We start from the raw sequence: 28,000 nt of genomic DNA, 5'->3' as shown, positions 1-28,000 counted from the left end.
ATGGGGCTTGGATAAGAATCTTGTCGAGTTCATTGATGTGGACCTGGGAATTTGGAAACAGCAGATCATAGGGATATTTGGAAGAGAAGAAAGCACTGGATTGAGTTTACATACAGAGCAGGAGCAAATGAAGTGGCAGATTTTCAGGGTCATTATGAGGGAGTCAAATCTTCTACACTGCTGGTTAAAGGCTCCATTATTATCTGCTTTAGAAATAAGTGCTCTATTGCCCTGTAATTTTGTTTCATTAATTATGTCAGATGTTGGTGGTATTTGAGGCAAACAACCCTTAGATTTCCATTTCACCTTTTTTGTTGGCAAATATTTATCATGGATAGGGCTATTAAGTACTTTAGATTTTTTTCTCATGCAGATCTAAAAAGAGCTATATGGTAGTGACCTATGAAAATGCAAATATTATAAAGAAACAGAATTATAGACTATTATTCAGTAATAAATAGTTATTTTAGCCATTGCCTTAACAAATGTTTACATAGTTCTTACTTTGTACCACATTACAAAAATTTCTACATATTAATCTTTCTAACACTTTGTGGTAGCTATGATCATTATTTCTATTTTACAAAGAAACTCAGACATAGAATGATAAGTGAATTATCTAAGATCATGCAGATATCTATAAATGACTGAGCTTACAAAACCAGTCAGTTTGCCTCTGTAGTATGTACTCTTAATCCCTATTCTATGCTGCCTTTCATTATTATCTCTGTACTTAACTATCTGTGGATATATACATCCCTGGTGATGTTGATATCGTTTTAACTGTTTGGGGGCCAATGTGATGTCATGACCCAAACAAATTAAAATCTGTTTTGTGGTTTTGCAAACTTCTATGACTTACTTTTCTTTGCATGCTTGTATTTTCACTTTTTGTTGTCATTTGGTTTAAGAAGGTAGATAAGTTGGTGGATGATAAAATATGGATAGATTAGGAGTTCTTGGTAATATCTCCAAATTCTTTAAGTTAATGTCATGAGAACAACTAATGTGAACCTCAACAGCACATCCTTTAGTGCCTTTGTCCATCAGCTTGATAGTCTCAGCATAGCTGACCTGATATTCACTGTCTTTGTTCATTTTACATATAATCCAACATTAAAAGCATAAAATATAAAAGGATGGAAAGATTATGCCCTGCGTTACTTATTCAACTAAATTGTTGTGCTTTGACCTTTTGACCAAATCCAATTCATCTTCTCTTTTCCTGCACTGCTACCCATTTTAATACTGCAGCACAGATTTAATGGATTGGGAATCTGTGAGTAACTAATAAGAACACGGAGAAGAGTGGCCAACGTGATTAAGATTTTATTTGTAGTGTAATTCCATTATAATTAACATTATGTAACTGGAGAAATATGGTGTTTGCACCTCTTCCTGGCAGATGTTTTTAAGTCAGTGGCAGAAAGGAGATTAAATAGTAAATGAAGACCTATTTGTTGAAATTGTTTTTGCATCTTGTATTGTTGGATCCATTTGTTTGTTTCGCAAACTGCAGTTAATTTCGTAAGGAAAATAAGCAATATGTTTAACAAGCATTCTAAATAAATTTGTTTGTAGTGCTTTGAAGTACCAAAGTTGAACTTTTTACATTAGAGATAAAATAATACTAAAAGATCTGCAGAATGGAAGGTGTTTAAATAGTGAGAACAGAATATTTGTTTTTCTCCAGAATGTTCAACAAAATTAAAGTAAATGAAAATTACATGGTTTTGTATATAGAGAAAAGCATTTTGAATTTTTTGCAAGTGATGTTTTTTCAAAAACTGATTGGCCATTAATTATATAGTTAATTTGCACAAATTTAGCTCAGACCCTTCTAGGCAAAGTGTTGTCAGTCTGTGGCCTATTGGTCAAATCTGGTTCTCCAGTTCCTTACATGCTGCCCACAAATCGAGTGGTTTTTGTATTTTTAGATGGCTGAAAAAAATCAAAAGAATAATAATATTTCATGACACATGAAAATTATATTACATTCAAATTTCAGTGTCTGCAAATAAAGTTTTGTTGGCACACAGCCACACTCCTCTGTTTGTATATTGTCCATGACTGTTTTCATGTTACAACAGCAGAGTTGAGCAGTTCTCATACAGATTTTCTGCCTACAAGGCTGAAAATATTTATCGTCTGGCCCTTTACAAAAGCGTTTGTAGACCCCTGCTCTAGCTAGTAAAGAAAATATAACATCAATAGTAATAATAAGGCTGTGATAGGTGCTTTCCGTACATTATTTCTAATATTTCTAATATGACTGAAATATAGATATAATTATCTCCATTTTACAGGTGAGGACGCTGAGGCTCTGATGATTAAATAATTTACTTAATTAGAGCTGGGTTTTGAAGACAGTCTGTAAACCATAACAACTTGAAATATGCACAAATGACTAGAATTTAGACCTACTTAAAGGCAGCATTATAAGTCTTTTGAAAATGGGGTTGTGTTTTCTATTATCATCCAATTAATAGTTGTTAAGTAGGATTGATTTGATTGATTTGAAAGCAGTCATTCCAGCATATGGATCTTTTGACATACTGAATTAATTTATAGCAATCTACAAAAGGGAAGTGGGTATTCCATTTTGGTGTAGATAGCCGAATCTCTTTTCCCTGTCCATATGGATTCTGTTTTCCTCTGCTATATATAAAAATGATTACAAATTGGTACAATTTTTATTTTGAGAACTTGCAGAATTGGCCTCTAGGGCCTTTCTGTGGAAATCCTTGCTGCTCACTCATTTATTGTAGAACAAAATAAATTGGCAAAGATAATGGCTGTTTATGGTAAGAGCTTATTGAGCCAGGTTTGTGGAAGGAAGCAAGAAGTTATTGATTTTTTTTTTTTTTATCATTTATCTCTCACATTCCTTGCTGAACTAGAGGATCATGGTAAATGATTGTTGCATTAGGATGTGATGATGATGGCTTTTGTGTGTTATTAAAAAATAGTTTAAGGGGGCTGGCCTGGTGGCATAGTGGTTAAGTTCATGTGCTCCACTTTGGCAGCCCTGGGTTCGTGGGTTCAGATCCCAGATGCAGACCTAGACACTACTCCTCAAGCCATGCTGTGGCAGCATCTCATATACAAAATAGAGGAAGATTGGCCCTGAGGTAACAGCTGTGCAAAAAGAGGAAGATTGGCAACAGATGTTAGCTCAGGGCCAATCTTCCTCACCAGAAAAAAAAAGTTTAAGAGAAAGTCCATTTAACAGAGTACTTAAGCTAACTTTAAGCCTGGTAGAAGAGGGAACTACTGTTTCCTGAAGAGCTTCCTGAAATCCAGTATTAAAAGATTGAATAAATGAAACATGTTAGGTAAACTGCATTTTAATTTGCAAAAATCCTTAGATTTCTAGAATAGACTCCTCTGATGATCAAGACTGTAATTACACAGTGCTAAATATCAGGATAACAGCCTATGATTTATCCAGTTACTTGAATACTTGAAAATATCTACTTTTTTAGACTTCCTTAGATATAGCTGATAGATGATAATCTAGATAATGCCTTGAGGGCAGAGCCTGTGTCATAGTATCTTTAGTGTCTAGAACAATAACTAAACAATAGTAAATATTGTAGTTTAGCTAACATTTATTGAATGCCATGTGCCAGGAATTGTGCTAATTTTTATAATTAATGCATCATTTAATTGTCCAAAAACCTTACTGGTGTTAATAATTTATTCCAATATTACAGGGTTCACAGAGCCATATAAAGCACTCAAAGTTGCTGAAATTAACACTCAGGTATGTCTAACTCCAAAGCTTGAGATATTTTCCACTCTGCTGTGTTGTAGAGCATGCTCCAAATATTCAATGAGTGAATGCATGAATGTAAGAGACATGCAAGAGACAGTCAGTTGTTATCAGGAAAACATCATCATGCAATTTGAATATTTTTAATTTAAAATTTCTTTACTCTTAATTCTAGTACTCTGATCATCATTATTATGCTCTTTTCAGAGATCCGTGCTCTATTTACTTGCTTTGAAAAAGAATCATTATGGAACAATCCAAATTATGACTTATGATTGAACAAATCAGCTGCTGTCCTACACAGCAGTGTGATTGGCAGCACAGGTGTGGTATTTCTGCTCCAATTTAGATGCATTACAAAGGATCAGTTGTTCCAAATGCCATTTGTGAGATAAAACTAAATATTAATACCACCTAAAGTGCCATAGTGTGTACGAATCGAAGAGTTCTCATATATACCTTAAATGATTGTCACAGCAATGCTGTTTGGTCAGGTATACAGGCATCTTAGAGTTAAGAAAAGGGGCTAAAAGGCTTAAGTGACTTGTCCAGGTAATGCAGCTGGAAACTCAAACATTCAACACCATGCTGGTAGTACCTTTTTTGAGGGGGAAGATCTGGACCCATATAATGGGAATCAACCAATCTTCCTGTGTCTTGTGAAGATAGGACTGTACAGATATCTGGGTTCTTCCCATTTAGAGAGGACTGAGTTACTGGAACCATCAAAATACACACAGGTGCGCACAAAGGAATGTATAAGTCATAGATAATGACGTTCTAGTTCTGCACTGTCCAATGGAAAAACCAAGTGAGCCAATAGTATCATTTCAATTTTCTAGTCCCAGTAAAAAGTACAATGAAACAGGTGAAATTTTATCTAATACAATGTGTTCAAAATATTACATTAACATGGACCAATGTTAAAACAATTATGAATGAGATATTTTATATGCATTTTTTGGACTACATCTTCAATTCTTACTAGCTACCTTAGAAGTACTCAATAGTCATGTCTGGCTATTCAACGGCACAGCTCTAAACAATAGGATCGTAAGATCCAGGTTTCCTGCTTAGGTATAGAAGCTCTGAGAGGAAGAGGAAGGGAAGAAGTTTTCCTAATTCATTCCTCTGTACCCTCCATATTTTGTCATTCAGATGATTTCCTTTATGTTTAAATTTAAATGTCTTTTCATATTTTTAACCTAACCGGCTAGTCATCTCACTGTTTGATATTCAGTCATCTGATAAAGAGTTTCTATTCTCAAGAGTGCTCTGAGGAAGCAGTGTATCTTTGCAAGGAAATACATAAACATGACTCCAGTGATTGGAACAAAATTAGAAGATTCCTGAGGAAAATTTGCTGCTATAATTTAACAAATGCACCTCTGCAATATCCTAGGCTCATGAGAAGTAAATTTGTTATTTTGGGTTAATGTCGAATGTGCTTTTACTTCACTTTTTTTCCCTCTTTTTGTCATTCAGCTAAAATGAATGGTTGATAATGTTTAGAATGTCATTTAACTGTAGAAAGAGAAGAAAAAGCCAGAAAATATTTAAACTATTCTTTAATTCATTCAATCATGTCCTAATAAATTATGATAATTTTGATCCAGATTAAAAGGATTTTTGTATTATTTCCTAGTCTTTTAGACATTTATCAGTTCAATATAAAACATTCCTAAGAAATTAACAGATATGATTATATATAAATTATACATTTCTATAAAGATATTTCCCCAATTGTCAAGACTTACCAAAGAGCATTTAAATATCATGTTCTAGATATAGATATTTATAGTGCACACATATGCTTTTTTTTACCTTAATGAATATAAGACTCTACTTGTCCAAAATTTTGTAGTATTTCCTAAAATGACTTGATCACATCATCGTCTAACAACAATGATGTGAGCAACTACTAAGGTTTATCAGTGCTTAATGTTAATGTCAGTACAATGTGAGTTTTGTTCTATACACTTCACAGGCATCATTTCATTTAATCCTCAGGACAACCTTATTTAGGTAGCTATTAGAACCAGTACCAGGTTCCCCAATGACTATATATTCCTAGACTATCTATTTCTAGAGGAGCCATTTCTGAGTCAAAAAAAAATGCTTTTTTATTTATTATAGATATTGATAAGTAACCCTCAATAGAATTTGTACTAATGGATCCACCCACCAATAAGGTATGTGAATATCTGGTATCCCACACAGTTATCACACAATGATAAAACTTTTGATCTCTGCCAGTTTAATAGATGGAAAACATGGAGTGTGAAAATATTTTTGTTTTCATTTGTGTTTTCTATTATAATTGAGATCAAGCCCTTTCGATAGCTCTTATCACCCTCCACATGTCAAAACAGCCCTGCCTGGGGATTAGCAGGTTTTAAATGAGATGACTTTGTGGGTGGAAAGTCATAAGAAAAATTGAGCTGAGGAATAGAGGTAAGAGCTTTTTGACCTTGGCAGATAGCTTCTACTTTTATGAAATGCCCTATTCATGCCTTTCTTAGGTGGTTTGAGCACTTTTGATGGAAATCTGGTTGCACGCTAAGAACTTGGTTAATGGGGCACCAAGCATAGCTAGCAACCCTGGCCACTATCATTGTATTTTTAAACTAAATGTGTCAGACTGAATTGTTTTGAGATATGACGGTTATTAAACATATACGCACAGATACTCCGAAGGGATGCTGAGAATCGATGGGCTTTTATTTTTACATACCAAATTCTTACCTGATCCAGGACCAAAATCTGCTGTTGACTCTTCACTCAATATAATCATATGAATATTGAGTATTTTATTGTCAGTAGATGGCATTCTTGACTAGAAACATACTTCATAACTTCACCTCGTGGCCTCTACATAACCTCTTAAGTGGTCAATTGAAAAGCTTTTACCTCGTTTTGTTTTTTTTTTAGTCTTATGATATATTCTGCGTTGTCCCTCAGGGCTATATGCATTGACTATCATATAGACAGCTTTTCCGAACTAGGCGTATACAATTCAGCATGTAGTGCTTGACTTTGGAATAATACTACTTAAGGATTATCTCCAGTGATTGAGGAGGTGCATAGATGGTGTGGGAAATGAAATCTGTTGAGAATCTTCAGACTGTTTTCTGGGTGCTTATTTCAGTGCTCTCCCTAATAACCTTTTAGCAGAGCAGCAGCATGATAGAATCATTCTAGAAATCATAGTTATTATCTCTTGCAGATACCTGAAGGTCATCTAGCCCGCCCCTCTGATTTTGTAGATGAAGAAGCTCCTTAGAGAAATGACTTTTCCAAGAAAGTTACTGGAAAAGTCAAGACTCCCTGAGTGAGCCCAGTGAGTTCTTTCTCAAATTTGTACATGCCCTGTCCACCCAAGAAGTGAAATACACAGCAAAAGTAGAAGAGAAGCAAACAAAGACAATCACCTGGAAAATCTACCTTAGATAATCAGTATTGGCATTATTTCCTCACCATTCCAGCTATTCCATATGATTCCTTGCTCTGTTAGGTATCTAATAGGTTTTCCTTGTTTTCAGATGGAAATTTGCCAGGTAGCTTTTAGATTCTGAAATGGCAACCCACCATCTGGCAAGAAAACCGGTAGTAATAGATATGTATTAAAAGGTCTTTATTGCATCTAGCTAAGACTCACACTCCATCAGCTTGTGGAGTTTCTGTACTTAGCACATTTATATACGAAACTACTTACAGATATGCCTTTTTTCGAGACACTGGACCAACAGATCTTTGACAGAGATTTATGCTGATCTATTTGCTATGAAAATTCATTAACTGCCCTTTTATGGAGCTTATAAGACTGGGTACAATACCTAGAGTTAGGAAGAAGTAAAATTATTTTCTTTAGAGTGAGACAGATGCACTGATTGCCTTTGTCATGAAGAAATTTTGTTTTAATTTTCATCAGTGGCTCCAAAAGAAGCTTGATCATTTTATTAGTGTGGTCCTCACAAAGAGCATATTTCCCTTGTCTTTTCTTTTCTCTTCTCTTTTTCTCTTGCTTAGTCAGTAGTGCCCATCTCTCCACCAGAGAAGCATGTGACTGCATTTTCAGTATTACTTCAGTCACAAAAGATTCAAGTTTATGCTAAATGGAGACCAGATACTTGTCTTTCATGTGGCTCGAAGCTTTGACAAAATCTATTCACTTGCTTTGAACGGTATTGCTCTGAGCTTACTTTTGCTTGAGAAAAAAGGCCATAGTTATTTGGAAAAACTGAGTTCTCATTTATCTTGGCTTATCTGTAGTATTGATAAGATCTACTGTCTTAGAACTCACTCAGAACTAACAAAAGAACAAAATGGCTGAGAAGACCCATAAGTCTATACATTCCAGAAACAAAAAGGATTTACTTTTTCCTGTTCTACTTGCCTTTTGAATAGAGTTTGAATTGAATGATTATTGTGAATAGCATGAGATTTAACGATGCTGACATTATCAATTTGTAACTTATCCAGGTGTGAAGGATTATGCACACGAGGGTAACCTGAAAGCTATTTAGATTAAGCAGCTTATTAATATAGAAGCTAACTTTGATGCAGTCACAAATACAGAACTCCAGATGTTTATCTAGGAGGGAAATATCTCAGCCTGTTTTTCAACATGCTATAGTAAATATTCAATATAAATCTGTCAAAATTTTGAAGAAATTAAAACTATTCTGTATTGTTTTATTTTTCTCACTTTAAAAATTAATTTCTATCTTTGTTTTTATAAGTTTTTTAATGCTTCTATATGTTTAAAATTACATATCTTCCCAGCACAAATTGCATAATCTCTTGTCAGTCAGAGGAGCTTTGCTATCCTATATGATAACCACGTGATGCATTAATGGTTACGATGCTGACTAGAGAACTAGAGTTCGGTAAAATGCTCTCACTAGATTTTAAATTTTGATGATTTGGAAGTGACAGGAGCATCTAGGACTGTGCATGTTCTTGGGCTAATTCCTTTGTTTACTATCACATCCATCCATCCACTCAACACCCAGGTGTATCAGTGACCACTGTGACAGAGGCCTTTGTACTAGGTGCTGGAATACAAATAGTGGATTCTGTTTCAAGGCACATATAGTTTAGTTAAAGGAGATGTATCAGTAAATCAGTCTAAAATTTAGTGCAGGAAATATTGTGATAGGAGATGCAGAGGTGAGCCATCTTAATTCAGTGGAGAAGGACTCAGGAAGGTGAGGTTGGTGGAGTTTTGAGGGATGTTAAGTAAATGCATCCTTAGGTATAAGGTAGTATGAATAGCTCACAGCATTGTGAAAATCCTGTGTAGGAGCAACATAATCATCATGAAGTTACAAGATGGTCTCATTAGGAGAAATTGTTAGGTTTACATCATTCGGATCACTACCAAGGCTCTGTAATTTAGCAGGAAGTACAGAGGAGTTGCAGATAGGAGATCTCATTCTGCTGCTTATTAGCAATGCAACTACAGGCCAAACACTGATCCTTTCTTACCCTACTTCCTTTCTGTCAGCTGGAGATAATACCAGTAGGTACTCAATAAGTGTTAGACTTAATACTCAAAGGAGATTGTGTATCTGGAAGCATATTGCAAATGGTAAAGCTCTATAAAATAACTTCTTTTATTCTCTACATATTTATTCCACATCTCCTATGTTTCATTTATTGAATTACATGTGGGGAGTAAATAATTTCATTTTGTTTTAGTCATCAAAAAGCAGTTAGCATTTTATAAGAGTCATTATTGGACCTTATACCTTTTGTTTGGGGGCTCAGAAATAATTTTAAGTATTTTCCTAAGGAATACAACATGCTTTCATACCATGCATTCATACCAACACGCTTTGGTATGAATGGAATATAAAAAAGATATACCCCAAACTATCATTTTCATTCATTTATCCATTTTAATTCCACCTACTAGTATATATTGGATGTCAGGCTCTATGCTAGGCACTGAGGATATACAACATAGATGCTACCTTCCTTTAGTTTACAGTTCAGTGAGGGCTACAGTCATAAATCACATAATCCCATAGACGATCTGTGATAAACGCTTTGAAAAAGCAAAATGCTGTCCTGTGAGAGTATAGTACATTATGAGGACTTGACTTAGGGTGTCAGAGGAGGCTTCTCTTAGAAAGTAAAGTTTAAGTGGGGATCTCCAGAATGAATAGGTGGAAGTGGGAAGTGGGTGGAAGAAGAAATAGTATGTATAAAAGCCCTGAAATGGGAAGGAACATGGCAAATTTCAAGAACTGAAAACACTTCAGTATATCTAGAGTGCAGAGAACAAGGTGGAGGATGGTGGAAGATGAGATGTTGGAAATATTTGGCTAAGGTTAGATGATGCAGGGATTTGTAGGCCAATTAAAGAACTTGGGTCTTTTTTCTATGACTAATGGGAAGACACTGAAGCATCTTGAGATAGTTGGGGTGGGGAGGGGTGATTATACTAGCTAATAGATAGGGAAAGGATAGGTGGGGTCAGGAAGGAATGCAATGAGAATGCTCTTGCTGCTATTGCAGGTGAGAGATATGGTAGGTTGGGGGTGGGGCAGAGTCGATGGCAGAGATGGAGACATGTGGATGAAGTAAAATGGTCTAGACTAAGTGGTGGATTGGCTACTTATAAGAGGTGAGAGAGAGAGGAAGTTGTGTGTGACTCCTGTCTTTCTTGCTTCTGAAATTGGGTGAATTATGGTGGTGCCGTTTACTGCCAGTGCTGGGAAGTGGACCTTTGGGGTGGGAGGGGGATTGGTGTTTGTATTCAGAGCTGTTTAGTTTGACGTCCCTTTAGATTACCCAAATAGAGATGTCAGATAGCCAATTGGCTGCATGGGTATGGACCTCAGAAAAAAGAGTCTGAAGACAAAATATAGAAGTCATAGAAAGGTAAATATATGTTTGCATTAAGTGTAAACTATCATCAGTATCACCTGGAGTTTAAATTTAGAAAACTTTAGTGGAAAATTTTTGAGGGTAAGAAAAGTGGAGGATTTGTAAAACTTGAATAGCCCTCATACCGTTTAAATTTTTTGTAATTGTTACACAATTTATCTAATCTTTAAAAGTTGGATTTCAATTTAATTCTTATCTAAAAATTTGGCAATGATTTTAAAGAAATGATAATAAAGGAGGATTTTTCATGTACTTTATAGGGAATGAATATTAATCGTTGCTCTTTATGATCTTATGAAATTTATCCCTTAATTTGAAATGAGACAGTTTTGACTTTCATATGAAATCAGATAGTTAATTTTGCTTATTTGAACATACTACTGTATTAGTATCTCTTTTTCATCTCAGATATTTAGATATAGATCAGCCTGTAAGCCTTTTTCATAGATTTACTGTGACAATTTTCTTGCTTATCAGGGTAACTTACTACACAGATTAAGGAATTTCATGATAAAGCAGGTCCTCTATATTTCATTGAGAAGAACTTCTTCTAACATGATTTCCCATTGAGACTGTTTTCTCTAAAACCAGTGATACCATTGGAATGCAACTAACTACTTTTAAAAAGTCTAGGTTTATGTTTTGTTCTAAAATCTATTTCTTTATTTGTAGGTGATGTGCAGTTGAACCTGAAATAAGTAACATATTTGGGGGTATGTACCATTTTATGTAAATAAATAAATATGTCTGTGTACTACATAAGTACGTATTATATTTAGGAATTGTACAAAATATTAATTGGAACTGCTTTTCCTTATGAGTTATGAAATTAATCTATAGCTCTGTCTTATGTAAATAATATATACAGAAAGCAGTAGCAATGGATTTTATATTAAACTATAAGATCATCGGTGATTTTAAATATAATTTGTGTCCCACTAAATTCATCTGCAAATAAAATTTTATTGTTAAATCTCATTTTTCCAATGTATTTTAAAATTGTACATTCTTCAAAGAAGGAAAGTTAACTATCTTACGTTTATTATTTGAATAACTAAACATAATATGTAATGCATTTATTAGTTTTCCCTCAGATATTTATCTGGCTATAAATCTTTGGTATTTTTCATAAAATTTATACTTTTGCTATGTTAAATGCTAATATTACCAAAATGTGCATTTTGGAACCTAACTTCCCCCTGTAAACATTATTTTATATTTCATCATTTTTAGTGATCAGTTGGCTCTGTTTTCAGTACAAAAATTCTCAATAATCGTTTTTTTGATTATTCAACCTAATGCTTTTATATTTTGTACAAAGTTCTTGGTCTTTACTCCTTCTGGTTTAGTGCATACATCATATGCTGGAGAATTACTAGTTTGCTTGTTTTAACAATTTATACTTTGGTAATTCTGTGATAATAATGTATTTTGTATTTGGTCACCCAATTGCAGATAATCTTGTGGCATTACAGAGTTTAATTTATGGGGAAGATCTTTAGACTTAAAAAGGATTACTGACCGTTTAAGAATGATTAATTAATCAGTATAAAATTGAGTCTTAACTGTATTAGTGCCTGTCTAAGCTACACACAGATACATGCACAGACACATGTACCACCCAATCCTATAGCAAAAATGATCAAGTTACAACATAGGGGATGGTCCTGCAGTGTTGACCTAGAACAGTAGTGACCCAGGGGTTCTGGAGTTGCCTTTTGAGACTGATCTTGCTCTCAGGAGCTGTGGATCTTCAGCAATTCAGTTTCCCTAAAGTTCACTTTCCTCATTTGTATGGTTAGTGGGCTAAATCATATGATTTCTTAGCTTCCTTCTTCCCTAAAATATTTTTGTTTCATTTCATACTTCAAAAAGCTAAAGTTTAGAGGTGAATAATTTTGTATTGGTAAAACTGATATTAAGAGGTTACAGGGTAAGGAAAATTCATTTATCGGGGTCAGACATTAGAAGGGTATAAGTAATTCTTTGTTTAGTCAGTAATGTTCTTGTTTTCTTGCTGAATTTTGGGATGAGAGTTGATCTAGGAAGGCAGGCTTCCCCTCTATGCCCTTTTGTTCTACCTGACATGGAGACTCAGGATTGACTCATTTTGAAAGAATCCCTCATAACCTTGTTAGTTCAAGGTTATCTTTTATCTGATTTCTCTCTTCCTGGATAGGTTGCAGGCTGAGGAGCATTAAAATATCTATTTTCTTAGAGGTTTCCTTTTCTAGATTTGAATAATTCACTTGATTCTTCCAAGCTACTTAGGTGAAAGAGTGTTATCTAGGAATGCTAATTTTAGTTCTTTTTGTTTGGAATTAGAGAAATAAATGCATTATATTTTTAGTCTAGGTAGTAAATTCTTCACATTCTTTAATCTGGTCATTTAAAAACTCTAAATGATGTTCTACTACCTTTTATGTTGTTTGGTTAGATATTTGCTTGAGGTATGTGTCTTTTTTCCTTTCGTTAATTTAAAAGAGAAATATTTATCTGAAGTGGGTGAATATGAAGAATGATTCAGATCTGTTTGAGTATTGGGTTTATTCTGCTTTGAGTACTCCTTTTTGTTCCCATTCATGTATTATTTTAAGCTCCTTATTTCCGACATTCCAACAGCAGATATCAAATGACTACTATTTTATACTATAGGGGATTTTTATGAAAAGGCCAAAGAATCCACTATATGTCTCTGACCGTTTTTCCAACTCTGAGATTCTGTGATTCTGTGATTTTAATCTGTTACCTTAAATCTAAAATATTGTCATTTTTGTAGGTGAAACTGATAAGTTAGTATCCATTTTATATGGATCAGCCTACACGTGAAAGATTAGTTATTCAGTATTTAGAGAAAAATATATAACTCATCTACAAAAATGGTAATGACAAACAGCAAAGCTTATTAAGATATTAGCTGCATTTAAAAAGACTTAGTTATCATGGAGTGCCAGATATTAAAAAGTATATTTTAAACATTTGTAAATCAAATGGGAATAAAATATTCTTTACATATTTTTTATCTTTTTATAGGGAATTCTTTTTCTGGGTTTTGTGAGACACATCACAGGCATTAAAGTTTGAAATCAGTTTCATTGTTTTCTTTTAATTGCTACATAGCTGCTGAATATTTGCAGTAAGTTTTAATGACTACTGAGGAACATGCTTGATTATATGCCATTAGTAAAAATATCTTTTTATGGCAAAGGGTCGTTTTCAGGATGTCCTTGACAAAGGCAATAGATAAATGTGTTATTACCCTTCAAAAGAATGCAAATCAGTATAAGCAAATTTTAGGGGAAATATTTAAAAATAAACAATTAAAATAATGGATATTCTTTGTGTGTTGCTTATTGAAATTATATGAATGTTTAAAAAGAACACGTAGGTGTACTTATGTTCAGAGGCCAGTTTAATACTAATTAGAAGAGTTGTAAATATCATAATTATTCTGTATAGTAATTCCGTTTTCATTACCCACATTTTATTGCTAAGTATACCAGATACTGGGTAGATAGTTGTAATGCTGGCACTGAGAATATCCCCAAGATGACTTTTCAGTTTTTCTAACCATCATCTCATGTTCCTGATGCTCCTGCTACTTATCATTTGCTATTTCACCCAGTATTTGATCCTACCTCTCTGCCTTCTTTTATTCAGTTTCCTTTGTCAGAGACCTCCCTTTCTTCCTGTCCTTACCTGTCAAAATTTTACTTATCTTTCATGCTACCACAGCATGGCTGACAAGTGTTGTAGGTTCATACCTGAGATCTGAACCTGGGAACCTGGGCTACCAAAGTGGAGTGTGCCAAACTTAACCACTATGTCATGGGGCTTACCCCCAAGAGATTCTTTTTTTGGGTGAGGAAGAATGACGCTGAGCTAACTTCTATGCCAGTCTTCCTCTGTTTTGTATGTGGAACACCACCACAGCATGCCTTGACAAGCAGTGTGTAAGTCTGTGTGCAGGATTTGAACCTGCGAACCCCGGGCTGCCCAAGTAGAGTGCTCAGACTTAACTACTACACCACTGGGCACCCACCCCCCTGAACAGAGATTCTTATTTTTTGTGTATGTGTGAAGAAGATTTTCCCTGAGCTAACATCTCTGCCAATCTTCCTGTATTTTGTATGTGGGATGCCTCCACAGCATGGCTGATGAGTGGGTTACGTCCATATCCGGGATCTGAGCCTGCAAACCTGGGCCACCAAAGCAGAACTTTAACCATTTGGCCATGGGGCTGGCTTCAGAGATTCTTTTTAAGCAACTCTCCAATAAGTTTAAGGCAGATTGTAGGTTCAAAATACATATCCATGCACCATCGCATGTATCATTTAAACCTGTAGAGGTGAAAAACCACTGTCCTTGAATACTAGATTAAATCTTCCTGTACTCTATTATGGTTACAAGGTATGGGTAAAGAGAGACCTGGTTTTATCACCCATTCTTCTGTAGTAAGCATTGTGAGAGTAAAAACTGTAAGGAGAATAATTATATAGGGCATCATAAATTCACTTGCTGCTTTGTTCAGGCCATCATCATCTCACCAGTAGCAGAGGAGCTTAAAAATGCTAACCACATATGCAGTTCAGTCCAGATCTACTCACATGGACATTTCCATATATGGCAGTAATTTGGAAACAAAAGATGGAAAATTTGAAGGCTCTGATCTGTAACATTTCCTCTTAAAATATTTCAACCAAATTATTTGGTTTGGTATGCAAGACCCTGTGCAAGGTAGCTGCCATCTACCTTTTGCCTCATCACCTCAATCCTCTAAATTTCTCTATTTTTTTTACTTCTACACCTCAGCAAATGCTATTCTCTCTCTTTGCGTGTGTTATTCTCCTCTATCCACTGTCCTCCTAAGCTTGGTGAAGTCATTCTTTTAGGACCTACCTCTGTTAGAGCTTACTGCTTTGAAGCTTTCTCTCACTATCCAAGACAAAGTTGACCTTACTTTGTAACTATTTGTATCCCTTTCTTATGTCAGCAACCACTACTCTGAATTATTATTGTTATTATATTTTTCTCTCTGGAATGAGACAAGGGGCTCTGTTGGAGCAGGAATCCTTGTATCTGTCTTATATGACCAGTTTCTAGGCCCATGTGTAGAGAATATTGAGGTTTTAATGGTGGTTACTGAATGAATAAATGAACAAAATGGGATGGATGAGACACATAGAGTAGTTCAGTGTGGACAAGTAAAAGATAAAGCTTTTCTCAAAAATAAAGGCAAAATAAATGTTCTGAGATTTCTAAGTGCATTATTCTTAAAACCTTTAGGATTTCACATGTGAGGTCATTGTTCAAACTCTCATTTGATAAAGAATCATTGTCACGTGCATTCCTTAAGATGTATGTTCAAAAAGGCTATGCAATCTGGGGCCAGCCCCATGGTGTAGTGGTTGAGTCTGGCGTGCTCAGCTTTGGCAGCCTAGGTTTGGATCTGGGCACTGACCTATACCACTCAGCAGCTATGTTGTGGCAGCAACCCACATACAAAGTAGAGGAAGATTGGCACAGATGTTAGCTCAGGGCTAATCTTCCTCAGGGGAGAAAAGAAAAGACTACACATTAAAAAGACTAATTAGTTGCCTGCAGGAAAATATTGGAAACAAAGCTGAAAGCATTGTAATTCATGATATTGAATGTTTAAAGTATGAAAAAGTTTGACCAACCCACTACAATATTGTAATTAAAATGTATTCCGAAGTCAAATAAATTGAGAAGCACTATGTATAGTTTATCTATCTTTGATAATATACACAATGTATGTTTCCATATTAAATACCCTGAGAAGTCCTGCAGCTAAAAATCTATTACCATTTCAAGTAGCAGTGCTCACATAGTCTGAAGATAGAACCCACTTCCCCTACTCCTTTGATACCCAGGACATATTTTGGGAGTCACTGACCTAACAGAAGATAAACCCATGATAGTTTATTAAGGAGGAAATTGAGGCTGAGAGATTCCCTTGTTTGTTTGTGGTTTTAAGCTGCCATTTTCAGAAGCTGAACCTTGGGCAAAATGGACACATTGATGTAGTATTTAGCACAGCTTAACAAACACTTTGTAGCCGTTACTTTGTGCCAGATCATCTGGCAATATGAAGATGAATAAGATAAACAGGTTGGGGAATATAACAATAGTTAGGTTCCCAGGTGATGGTTCTCAGATTTCCAGAAAAGGAAATTGACAGTGTATACACTGACTCTGAGTGTGATTCCCCTGCTATAATTAATTCCCAAAAGCTCATATTGCATTGAAACTCTTCTAGCTATTCTTTAGAAGTACAGACTTTGAAGTCAGCAAAAGAAAATAGTTAGAACACTGACTTTTAGAAAAGTACCATGTACGTATTTTTAAACTCTTAGCATTTTAGTTTAAAACAATAAAAATGGGTGCACGTATTTTTCTCTTAGAGAAATAAATGATTGTGTGGTGAAAAGTTCTAAATTTAACTTAATATTTCCTTTTATTGACTCTCATTGGTCCTGTGTCATGAAAAATGATATACCTCTCAGCTACCTTTAACTAGGTATTCTATCATTAATCTTAAACTGTCTAGCTATGCTGAAATTTTCATATTTTTTATGAATCAATACTTATATCCCAGTAGTAAATAGAGTTGCTTTTTGAGAATTATCCTTTGCCTCCCACCCCTACTCCAACTTCACTAGCACCAGGCAGACAGATAGGTGTGTGTGTTTGTGTGAGTGTGCATACTCTCACTCACGCTCTCACACTCTTACTGTCACATTCTCTTGGATGAACACTTTTCTGGATGTTAGTTTTTCAGAATATCAATGATCCTAATTATTTTTCTCAGGTGCAGATAGGATTTTTAACCTCATACTTTCCGTTAGGATTCTGCTGAACAACAGCAATGATCTGTTTTCTTTCAGTTTACTGTAGTTCAACTTGTACTCTGCTTATCTTGGACTTTCTTGTCCTGCAACCGTCTTCCCCCCCAGAATTTTTGGCATTCTTCGTCTGAGATATAGTAAAGTGCACATAATCAAGCAATCATTTACTTATTCATTCAACAAATTGTCATGAAGGCAGTGTGCTAGCAGTTGTGGGAATCATGAGGAAAGGATTTCACAATACTTCTTATGCTGAAAGGAAACTTTTAATGGGGATATTTTTTGCCATTACTTGTGTAAAATTTCTTTTGAATAATAGCACTGATGTTTTTGATGTTTGCTTTAAGTAGCTTCCATAAATAGGTATTTTGATTCTGGCCCTTAGCTATGCTGGGAATGATGGAAGACACATTTTTAACTGAGGATATTGGTTTGAAGATGCAGCATAATTAGTATGTGTAGTATTTGTTAACTCACCACATATCTTTGTAACAGTGTACTATGTGAAGACTATTTTAGTAAATAAAAAGATACACTGCTATTATAATTGCCCACAAATAATTTTATTCATCATAAAATTATGAAATGGGATGATGGATACAATAAATGACTCTAATACAAGGTAGAATACAAGATGAGTTCCCAAAAGAGGTATAGAGAAAGTCAGTGGGCAATTCAGAAGAGGCAAAAATTACATCTCTCTGGGGTTCCAGGAAGAATTTTATGGAAGGGGTTGGCATTGAATTTTTGCTCAGTGACTATGGTTGGCATATGAATTTATAGAGATAGTGGGGATGGTCACTGTAGGCTGAGTAAGTAGTGTGAGTATAAACGCAGAGATATGAAAAGTCTTGGGGCATGAATGTGACCAGCAAGTGGAGGGGATCAGTTAAGTGCAAGCATAGAATGGGGAAAGGAATGTGCCTGTCATGCAAAACATAAATACATTGTGTTCCTCCATGTGTTTAGGCAAGTGTTTTCTAGGCAAGTGTTATGTAAGTGTTTCTGTGGAAAGTAGATTTGCCTTTCTACCTGGCCATCATACAAAGTCAATTCTGTTGATAAGTTCTTTGCTGATATGACTGCAATAATCTTTGAGTTATGTAGTCTTCACCAGCCCTGATAGAGTGTTGAATGTTCAAAAGAAAAATCCAAAGATCTATTAAATCATCAAATGCCATTGCATGTTTATGAAATCAGATGAAAACCAATTCCTACATTAGAGCAAATCTGCTTTTCGGTACTTGGTTGAGGTTGTAAGGAGAGATTACTTTGCTTCCCTAAGAAGGTTAAGCTGTCATCTAGCTAAATATGGACTTAAAATAATGCTGCCAAAAGCAGCTGCTGCTTGTGATTGATGATGATGATGACAGATGATGATAGTTTAAAATCAGTTTTGCAAGGGAAATTGCTATTTTTCTGCTTTGGCTGATGTTGTAGTCTGGATTAGAGATTTCTTGTCATATTAGGTATCTTTTTTGATCAAAAGGGAAATTGCTAAGGACTGTATTCTCTATGATAAAATGGCTCTATAACTGAGCTATGGGGCAAATGATTCTAAGTGGCTCCATATATATTAGTTGAGTGACAGCAGTTATTCTGGGCTTTAAAGTGTCATCTCATGGTGAGTTATGTTTTGGGGAACAAATAATGACCCATGTCTAGTTAGGGAAGTGGCAGAAAGTGTGATACTTAGAATATATGATAATAACAGTGCCTTACTAAAGTCTTCAAAGAATGTTTGCACACATGAATATTCAGAGTTCTCTTCAAGTCTCCCAGGGCATATGCACTTGTTGCCTTCCTTGGGCTGCTCTTCTCCTAGATGCCTGCATGGCATGGTCCCTTCCTGCTTTGGATCTCTGCTCAGATGTCTCATCCGAGAGATCTTCCTTGATTGTCATCTCTAGAAGAGTATCTATACCTCCTCTGCTCTTTCTCATTTCTACATGGGATTTTTCACCACCTGATGTGTTGTATGTTTATTCATTTATTGTCTATCACCCTGGTAGGATGTAAGCTACATGAGAGCAGAACCTGATTTGTTTAGTGCTATAGATTAAGAACCTATAAAAGTTCCTGGCCCATAATAGGTATGCAATTAGTAATTGTTGAATGGTTAGCTGAATGAATTAGACTTTATTTTATACACAGAGGACTAAATAATGGACTCAAGATGTTTTTAAAAAGCTAATTAATGTTTGGCTCCAGAGCCATACTCAAGCTTTTTGGTTTATTAACCCAGACGGATTTTGTTTGCAGATACACAAATAATACAGACAACAGCTCTTGAAAACGAAGTGGAACATTGAGGGCTTACTCTCAGGTGGGCCATTTTTATACCTCATCACATTCTAGAAAAAAGGCATCAATTTTGTTTATACAAAATTACTGATAACTGCTATTCCATCCCATTCCATTTTGGAAGCCTGAGCAGATGCTGTTCTGAAAAAGCCATTTTCAGAAAGGGAAAGAAAACAAAGCATAAACTCTCCCAAATATTTTTTAAAGGCCAGTAACATTTGTATCCATTGGGTAAACATGATCAATCAAAGCTTTGCAAGCTTTATATGGGCTGCTTCCTTAACAAATGTGTTTTTTGCTTCGGTCATTCATCATATCTGGAAGTTTGGATGATAAGCATGAGCACTCTCTTAGGTTAATACTGAAAATAGCCACTTGGTGGGTTTGTAAAGGGAAAAGCCCATTAAAGTGGCAGAACAAACATGTATTCTCCTGGTGACATAAAATAGCATGTTGTATCCTGTTTATATTGGTCTTGTCTTCATGTGCTGAAATTCAGCTGAACTTTAGGAGGAGGATTTTTTATAAAGGGGAAATTAGGTTGTGAATGAAAGACCTAAGGTACAGATGTTGAAGATATTCTCTTGGATCCTCCAAATGCATAGGGAGTTTTCTAATGGGACTAAAAATATTAGCTACTGAAAGCAGAATCATCTGCTGTGTTGAATAAAACACCTTAAAAAAATTTTAGAGGGCCTTAAATAACCAAGATATAGGTAGCTGCTCTCACCAGCACTATTTAGAGGAATTGATGAACTGTTTTGTGAGGGAGAGGGGAAGGAGTACACGCATGGACCGAAATGGAACATTGAGGAATCTAATGCAGTCAGCATGATTACAATCATGCCAAGACCTCTGAAATGAGATAAGACACCAATTATATGTCATCTCACCACTACAAAGGTTATTTGTTTCCCAGGCAAGTTAAGTGCTTATGAGAGAGAACAGATGACAGGTGAAGATAGACTCATTTATTTTTTGTTGAAGAACTGGTTGGGCTTGGGCAAAAGGATCTAGCTCACAGGGTCAAGCTTAGACATTTGTTGAGGTTTACAAGAGGCACAAACGAGAAGAGCAGTTGAAACAGCATAGATGGGGCAAAGAATTGAATGGAGGGAGAAGAAGGGGGTCATGGAACATGCCAATGAGATCCAATGAGCTGGAAAGAAATCAACCAAACAAAACTTTGAGACCCTGACAGTCACATAGTGGAAAAAGTTTGCCCACCACACTGTGGTTATGGTTTCCCCTCACAGACCCAGAGATAGACCTTTGCCATAGACATTTTCTTAAGAAGAACCCAGGAACATACTTATACCTTATCCTGGCCCTGAGCTAATCATCCGTGCCCATCTTCCTCTACTTTATATGTGGGACCCCTACCACAGCATGGCTTGCCAAGAAGTGCCATGTTCACACCTGGGATCTGAACTGGTGAACCCCGGGCGCCCAAGAAGCGGAACGTGCGCACTTAACCACTGCGCCACTGGGCCAGCCCCCATAATGAGCATTTTTACTGAGTTCTGCTTTTAGATATTTTATTCTTTTCAAGATCCCTGCAGAGGGATTTTGAATAATTTTCAATTCCTGCTTTAGCTGGGATATGTGCCAGAAACGGATTTTAAAATAAGCCATCTCTTTGTATCTCCTAGTCCCTTTCCAGGGATTTGTGCACTGCAGAAGAATGTTGTTTTCTTTTCTTTTCTTTTTAAAGATTCTATTTTTCCTTTTTCTCCCCAAAGCCCCCCGGTACATAGTTGTATATTTTCAGTTGTGGGTTCTTCTAGTTGTGGCATGTTGGATGCTGCCTCAGCATGGCCTGATGAGCGGTGCCCTGTCCGCGCCCAGGATCTGAACCAGCGAAATCCTGGGCCACTGAAGTGGAGCACGCGAACTTAACCACTGGGCCATGGGGCCAGCCCCTAGAATGTTGTTTGCAACATGGGTTTTGGGTCTCATAGAGAGAAGGTGGCTCATTTGACAAAATAAGGCATCTTATCACCGGCCTTTGTAGTTTAACTTTTCTACATAAAACTATATTCCTATGTGGTCAATTAAAAGTAGAAGGATTTAATTTCATGAGAGAACGTTTAGATTTGAAAAGACTTAAGAGGATATACTACCCTTCAACTAATAGACAAGGCTAGGGAGGCGGAGGGAGAGTCAGTGTTTTCCTTTAAGTGGCACAGCTAATTTGCAGCAAAATGAGATTTGAACTCAGATTGTAGAATCATGACTTCAGTATTCTTGCTCTCAGGGAGAACAGAACAGAGTGTTTAAGAGCATAGTCTCTACAGTTAAAATCAGATTAAAATTTCAGCTATCATCCATATTAGTTGTGTGGATTTAAGCAAGTTGTTTACTCTGTGATCTTTTACTTTTTCATCTGTCAAATGGGGTTATGGCATTTATCTTAAAATTTCTTTTGAGGATTAAATGGGATAATAATTATAAAACTTAGCACAATGCCTAGCAAAGTCTTACAAAATATTCGATATATGATAGTACATCTGTATTAGATTTTTATTGCTATGTAATAAATTACCACAGATATAGAAGCTTAAAATAACCCGCAGTTATTATCTTTAGTTCCATGGACCAGGAGTCCAGCATGTTTTAGCTGGATTAAGTGCTCAGGGTTTCCTAATGCTAAGATTGAAGTGTCAGCTGGCTGTGTCCTCATCTGGAGCCTCAGTTAGGGAAATATGTGTTTCCAATCTCCCTCAGATTGCTAGCAACATTCATTTCCTTGCAGTTGTGGGACTGAGATCTCGGCCTCTTGCCTTGCTAGCTGTCAGCTAGGACTGTTCTCAGCACCCAGAAGCTGCCCTCAGGTCCTTGCCACGTGGTGCCCTCAGAAGCACCTTACAATACAGCAGCTTACTTCTTCATAACAGCAGGACAGTTTCTCCATTTCAAATCTCTCCCTTTATAAAGAGAGCCAGTCTCTTTTAAATGCTTACTTGATTAGGTCAAGACCACCCAAGAGAATCTCCCTTTCAAATAACTCAAAGCCAACTGATGTGGGACCTTAATCCCAAATGCCTTAGTCATGTAAGGTAGTCTAATCATGGGAATGAAATCCATCATAGTCACTGTCACACCCTCATCAATAGGGAAGGGATTGTACCGGATAGGTACACCAAGGGCAGGAATCTTGGGGTCTATCTCAGAATTCTGCTTCCTCAGAGACTATTATTGTTAATTATCATTAATTACTGTTCTTATCATTATTTACTTCTCAGGTTATGATGGTTGAGAGCTCTAAAATTAAAGGTGATTCTATGATAATAGTGGGAAATCAAAGTAACCAAACTATTTTGGAAACTTTACTTGTGAAGAAATTTACATTGTGTCACTCTATTTGCATGTTCATTTGGTTTTGGACTGTGTAACCATATTTAAAACATACTAAATGTTATCCCCCAAAGGGTATAACTGTTGTAACTCTTATAATCTTACCAGGTCCTGAATGGGGACAAAAGTAGACAGTGATCATGGAAACCCAGAACATGATATTCAATCATCAGTATAATGCTTAGTAATTTAGGATGGAACCTTTCGTTGATTTTGTTCTAATTCTGGTTAGTGGAGGAAGAGAAGAGATTATTTTAAAAGCATAATTAGTAAAGGCACTTGAAAACTTTACACGTAAATCTGAGGAAGAGAAATTCTGCTTATAATATTAGTGTTGTGTTGTCACCTGTTTACACAGTGTCATTATCTAAATATTCTCAGAATTCCAAATGGGCATGTCTTTCCTTACCATAGTAAAGAGGCTAATGAAACAATGATCCTCCTGACAAGTTATTAAAATCTATTTTATGTCCTCTGAGCTTTGTCATTAATTTCCTGATACACCTTGAATATGCCACAAGCAATTTGTAATAGCATCAGTTAACATTTGGGAAGTTGCGCATGGCCATCTAGGATACTAAATATTTGCTCCAGGAATGCTAATAAAATCCATTCACATTATATCCCCAAAGTAGTTTTTTAAAATAAGAGCAAAGTTAAGGGGTACCAAATATATGAAAGAATATCTATTCAGATCTATTTTCCTCAATTCTTTGAATTTTTGTGTTCTTATTTGATTCTGAACACTATTACTCATGTTTGGAGGTCAAAGTTTGGAAACAGGACTCTCAGGGCTACATCACTAATGGTCCCTTAGGAAATATGTCTTTGCGTAATCAAAGTCATTGTGGAGACTTGGGTAATAAAGTGAAAAGAAAGAATGAATTTGTCTTTCCCTCCACTTCCTCGTAGGGCTGTTGTCATTTCTACATTTGGGTATTCTTGGATAGCAAGGAAATGAATTGTTATTTAATTTAGCCCTAGTTATAAAATATTATGTAGGCTCTTCTAGTAGGATGACGTACATTGGCAAAAAAGAAATTGTCCTATTTTTGAAAGTTGAATTAGTACTAGTTATTTTTCTTAATACACAATATATTATGTAGGCAGGTTCCATATATTTCTGTACATTAGACACCATAGATTCCATTGAAAAATAAAGTTGGTGTTGTTTCATTGAAGCAATTCTGTGCAGCATAAATATTAAAAAGAAAGGCTGTTTTGCCATTTTAATCAGTTGTCTATTTAATATATTCCTTTTCCATACAATTTATTTTGTATTATAAAAAACAGCTGTTAGGAGAGTGAGTACATCAAACTCAGTTTCATTGATTTAATTTTATTTGTTTTATTTTGGCCTAACCTAATTCAAATCAGCACTGTATGTATGGCAGTGCAACCTGTGATGATTTCTATTATACTCTACATTCATGTTTATAGGAATTGGAATATTGTTTTGCATATAGTAGGTGCTAGATACGTATTGACTTAATGAATGACGGGATTATAGATATTAAAACTGATAATCTCTAATGAAATGACAGAATTTATTTTTCATTCCAACATAGTTGAGTGGTAAAAATACTCTTGATAAAGTTTTTGATTATAACTTAATATATTAAGTCCCATTGGAAATAAAATGGACTTCATTTACAAATGGATCTTCAGCAAAACATTTAAGTCTTTAAGTCACTTTTATTACATTTTTATATATCTCTTTTGGGACCTTATATTGCTTTATTAAATGATATTACTTGAAATTTCCTAAACATATTTCCAGAATTTCCCAGGAATTATATATCAATAAAAATAAAAATTACTTTCTTCCTTTCCCTTACTTTTCTTTCATTTTCATTAATTATGTTCCATACATGTGAACAAGAAAAAGGATAAAAAAAATTGGAAGACATCCATTGAAAGTGAGAGGATTTTACTTGCAATAATGGTGAAATCATGGACCATTACTTTGATTTTACCACTTCTCTCTTCCTCTTTTTCTGGGTTAAACTATAGACTTAAGGTGGTTGATGATTAAAAGCCCATCCACTAGGAAACTTAACTCACACACTTATGTAAAGTGGTATAAATGCTGAATCCTTTTAAGTATGTATAGGCTTGATAACATATTTGATGATCCAGTGGTTTGTTTTTGCAAGTATTATAGAATATTTGGTTCTTTCTGAAGTCATCAATACTGTTATTATTTAAAGACTTCAGAAAAGAAGATTGTCTTGAAAACTATTTATTATTTCTTTGCTTGCCTGGGTGTTTGTTTTGTCTTCTCATTTAGTCTTTAACCTTTTATGCCAGTTAAGCTAAATTTTTTTTTTGTCTTTTAGAGACTATTATATTCATGAAAGAATAGCAAGTAATATATGCAAAGCACAAAGAAAAAAAACCTGGAGTTTTAGTAGTTGCATGATTGCTTTCAGTAATGTAAATGGCCATTGCAAATAGTAACTTAAGATCCAAAGAGCATTCCTAGAGTCTAGAATTACTAGTTTGTCTTCCTTTTAATTAAAGTTGATCAAGGTGATGAGATAATTCTAGATCTCCAGTGTACTTTGTGCTATGTAATTGTTCTAAGCATATTGCAAAATTTGGTCCATTTGTCAGTGTTTTTAAAAGTGTTTAAACTACTTCCATCCCTGCTGCCTTATTTTTCTCTCCATTAGGATGAACAGTAACTTTATTGCAGATAGAAGTGGCTTATTTCCATTTAAAAAAATTATTTTTGATAGGCATTGATGTTATGGTATTTATGAGAAGTGAGATCAGAAATTAAAAAGTGATGATGTAATGTTTTAGTCAACAAAACAAAGCAAAACAATAAATATTCTGCCACATGATATATACCATAATTCTAGAATTTCTTTTATCTATCCTTTGATAAATTCACTGCTAAAGAGCTCTGCTCACTAATTTTTATTTAATTAGATTATTTCCTTGAAACAGAATGCAACTTCCTACTATTAATCTCCTCTTTAATGGAATCAGTTTGATCATAATGTGCCAAGATTTTTTATTAATTTAACATTTCAATTATATCTGCATAGTTGATATATGTCTTATTACTGTTGGCTATTCTGATTTAAGAAGTTTCATTGAGTTTTACCAAAGATTGTCTTATTTTTTCCGCCTCAAAAAGTATTTAGAACTTTGCTTCCTAATTTGTAAGAAGTAGGCCTAAATAGTTGTTGGATGAAATACTTTATTTTAGGATGAAATATTGCTTAAGAAAACAACTGGAGAGCGTTTCCCTACCTTTTAAATCAGCTACTCCTGCTGGATGCATTTTATTTGCTCATGTTTGTGAACCCACCACCCATACTATAATTGGCTGTAGATTTCCTGAATTCCTTTGAACTTTGAACACAAATCCTGTATTTAATAATTCCATTCACACAGCCTATTTTTCAGATCATTTCTGGAATCTCTAATCTTTTGCTTCACAGATACTTTGAACTACCACCTCATGTCTAAAGCCTGAGTTCCTGACCTTTTAAAATTTTTATTTTCCGTTATTTATGTTATTCATATATTGATTTGCTCATTTCCCCCATTTAAATGTGAGGTTTATGAGGGCAGTCCTCTTCCATCTCATACACCACTATTTCCCAGGCCTTCAGGGCATTGCTTGACATAAGAATTCTCAGAAAAATATATATATTGTGTTATGGATGTTATTAATATCATGGCAGGTATTTATTGTGTACTCTGATGCTGTTCTTTTTCGTTTATTATTTCATTTAGTTTTCACAGCCTTATGAGGCACAGGTATTATTATCCAAATGAGGAAGTGGAGGCAGGTTGAATACACCCAAAGCTCTCTTGCCCTCATAAGCTGATTATTTAGTTTCTCTAAATTTCAGACTTTTAGACTTCGGGCCTACTGCTTTTAACTAGTTTTCTACATACATCCCCCTTTCCCCACATCTTTATGGGATCTGGCCATATGTTTGCTTTTTGACATAAGCCGAGTTTTTTTAGGCAGTCTGTGAACACAAGTTAGGAGTTCAGTAACCAAATGATAAGGGAGAAGAGAGAGGTCAGTGAAAGTTTTCTCTAATGTTAATAATATATAACATTTGGACAGTGCCTTATGTTTTATAAAGAGCTTTTCATGTGAATTCTCATTTAGCTGTAATCATATTACAAGTTGGGCAAACTCGGCTCAGAGTTAAAAATGTGAAGTGCTCTGCCCAAAGTCTGCAGCTGTTGAGTGAGTGGCAGACCTGGGATTCAAATCTTGGTGTCTTTGATTTTCTTCCCCTTGGTTGCAGTGTGGTACTTGCAGATAATTCCCTTCTTGCCACACTTGATTTTTCTTTTTTGTTTGTCTCAGTGTTTCTAGGCACTTCACTCTTATTATGTTCAAGCTTTTTTGTTTTGGTCACTGAGCTTTTTCCCACATTTTCTGCAGGTCATTGGAATTGTGTATTGTTTTATGAACTATACACTGAAGGAAGATATGTGGCCGTAGTTACAATTTGTTATATACTTTAGAGAGGGTTTGAGTCTCCGTTTCGTGTCCCAAAATGGAGCAGTTCTTTTCCTTTCATCTGATAATGTAGCTATAGGATTAAATCAAGATTTCTCAACCTCAGCATATAGACATTTTGGGCCAGGGAATTCTTTGTTGTAGGAGGTTGTCCTGTGCTTTGTAGGTTTAGCAGCATCCCTGGCCTCCACCCAGTAGTACTTTCCTAGTTATCACAACCAAAAGTGTCTTTAGACATTGCCAAGTTTTTGTCTCCCAGGGGAAGCAAAATTTAAACCTTTGGATTAAATTAAGATA

General features: G+C 35.3%; 1 protein-coding gene across 5 annotated transcripts in view; it reads left to right on the top strand.

The window, feature by feature from the left end:
* Positions 1 to 28,000, top strand: part of CNTN4 (contactin 4) — an 878,916-nt gene that overhangs the window by 126,114 nt on the left and 724,802 nt on the right. For 4 of the 5 annotated variants that reach the window (XM_070492801.1, XM_044754900.2, XM_070492796.1 and 1 more), the window contains one exon: positions 11,345 to 11,385. The exons of the other annotated variant lie outside the window; for it this stretch is intronic. The gene's annotated coding sequence lies outside the window, so the exon portion shown is untranslated. The remainder of the gene's footprint in view (positions 1 to 11,344; positions 11,386 to 28,000) is intronic. 5 annotated transcript variants of the gene reach the window in all.

This window comes from Equus asinus, chromosome 21 (assembly GCF_041296235.1).
Source record: "Equus asinus isolate D_3611 breed Donkey chromosome 21, EquAss-T2T_v2, whole genome shotgun sequence".
Taxonomy (NCBI): domain Eukaryota; kingdom Metazoa; phylum Chordata; class Mammalia; order Perissodactyla; family Equidae; genus Equus; species Equus asinus.
Note: the sequence above shows the minus strand (reverse complement) of the source record. Positions and strands in the feature narration are given on the sequence as shown.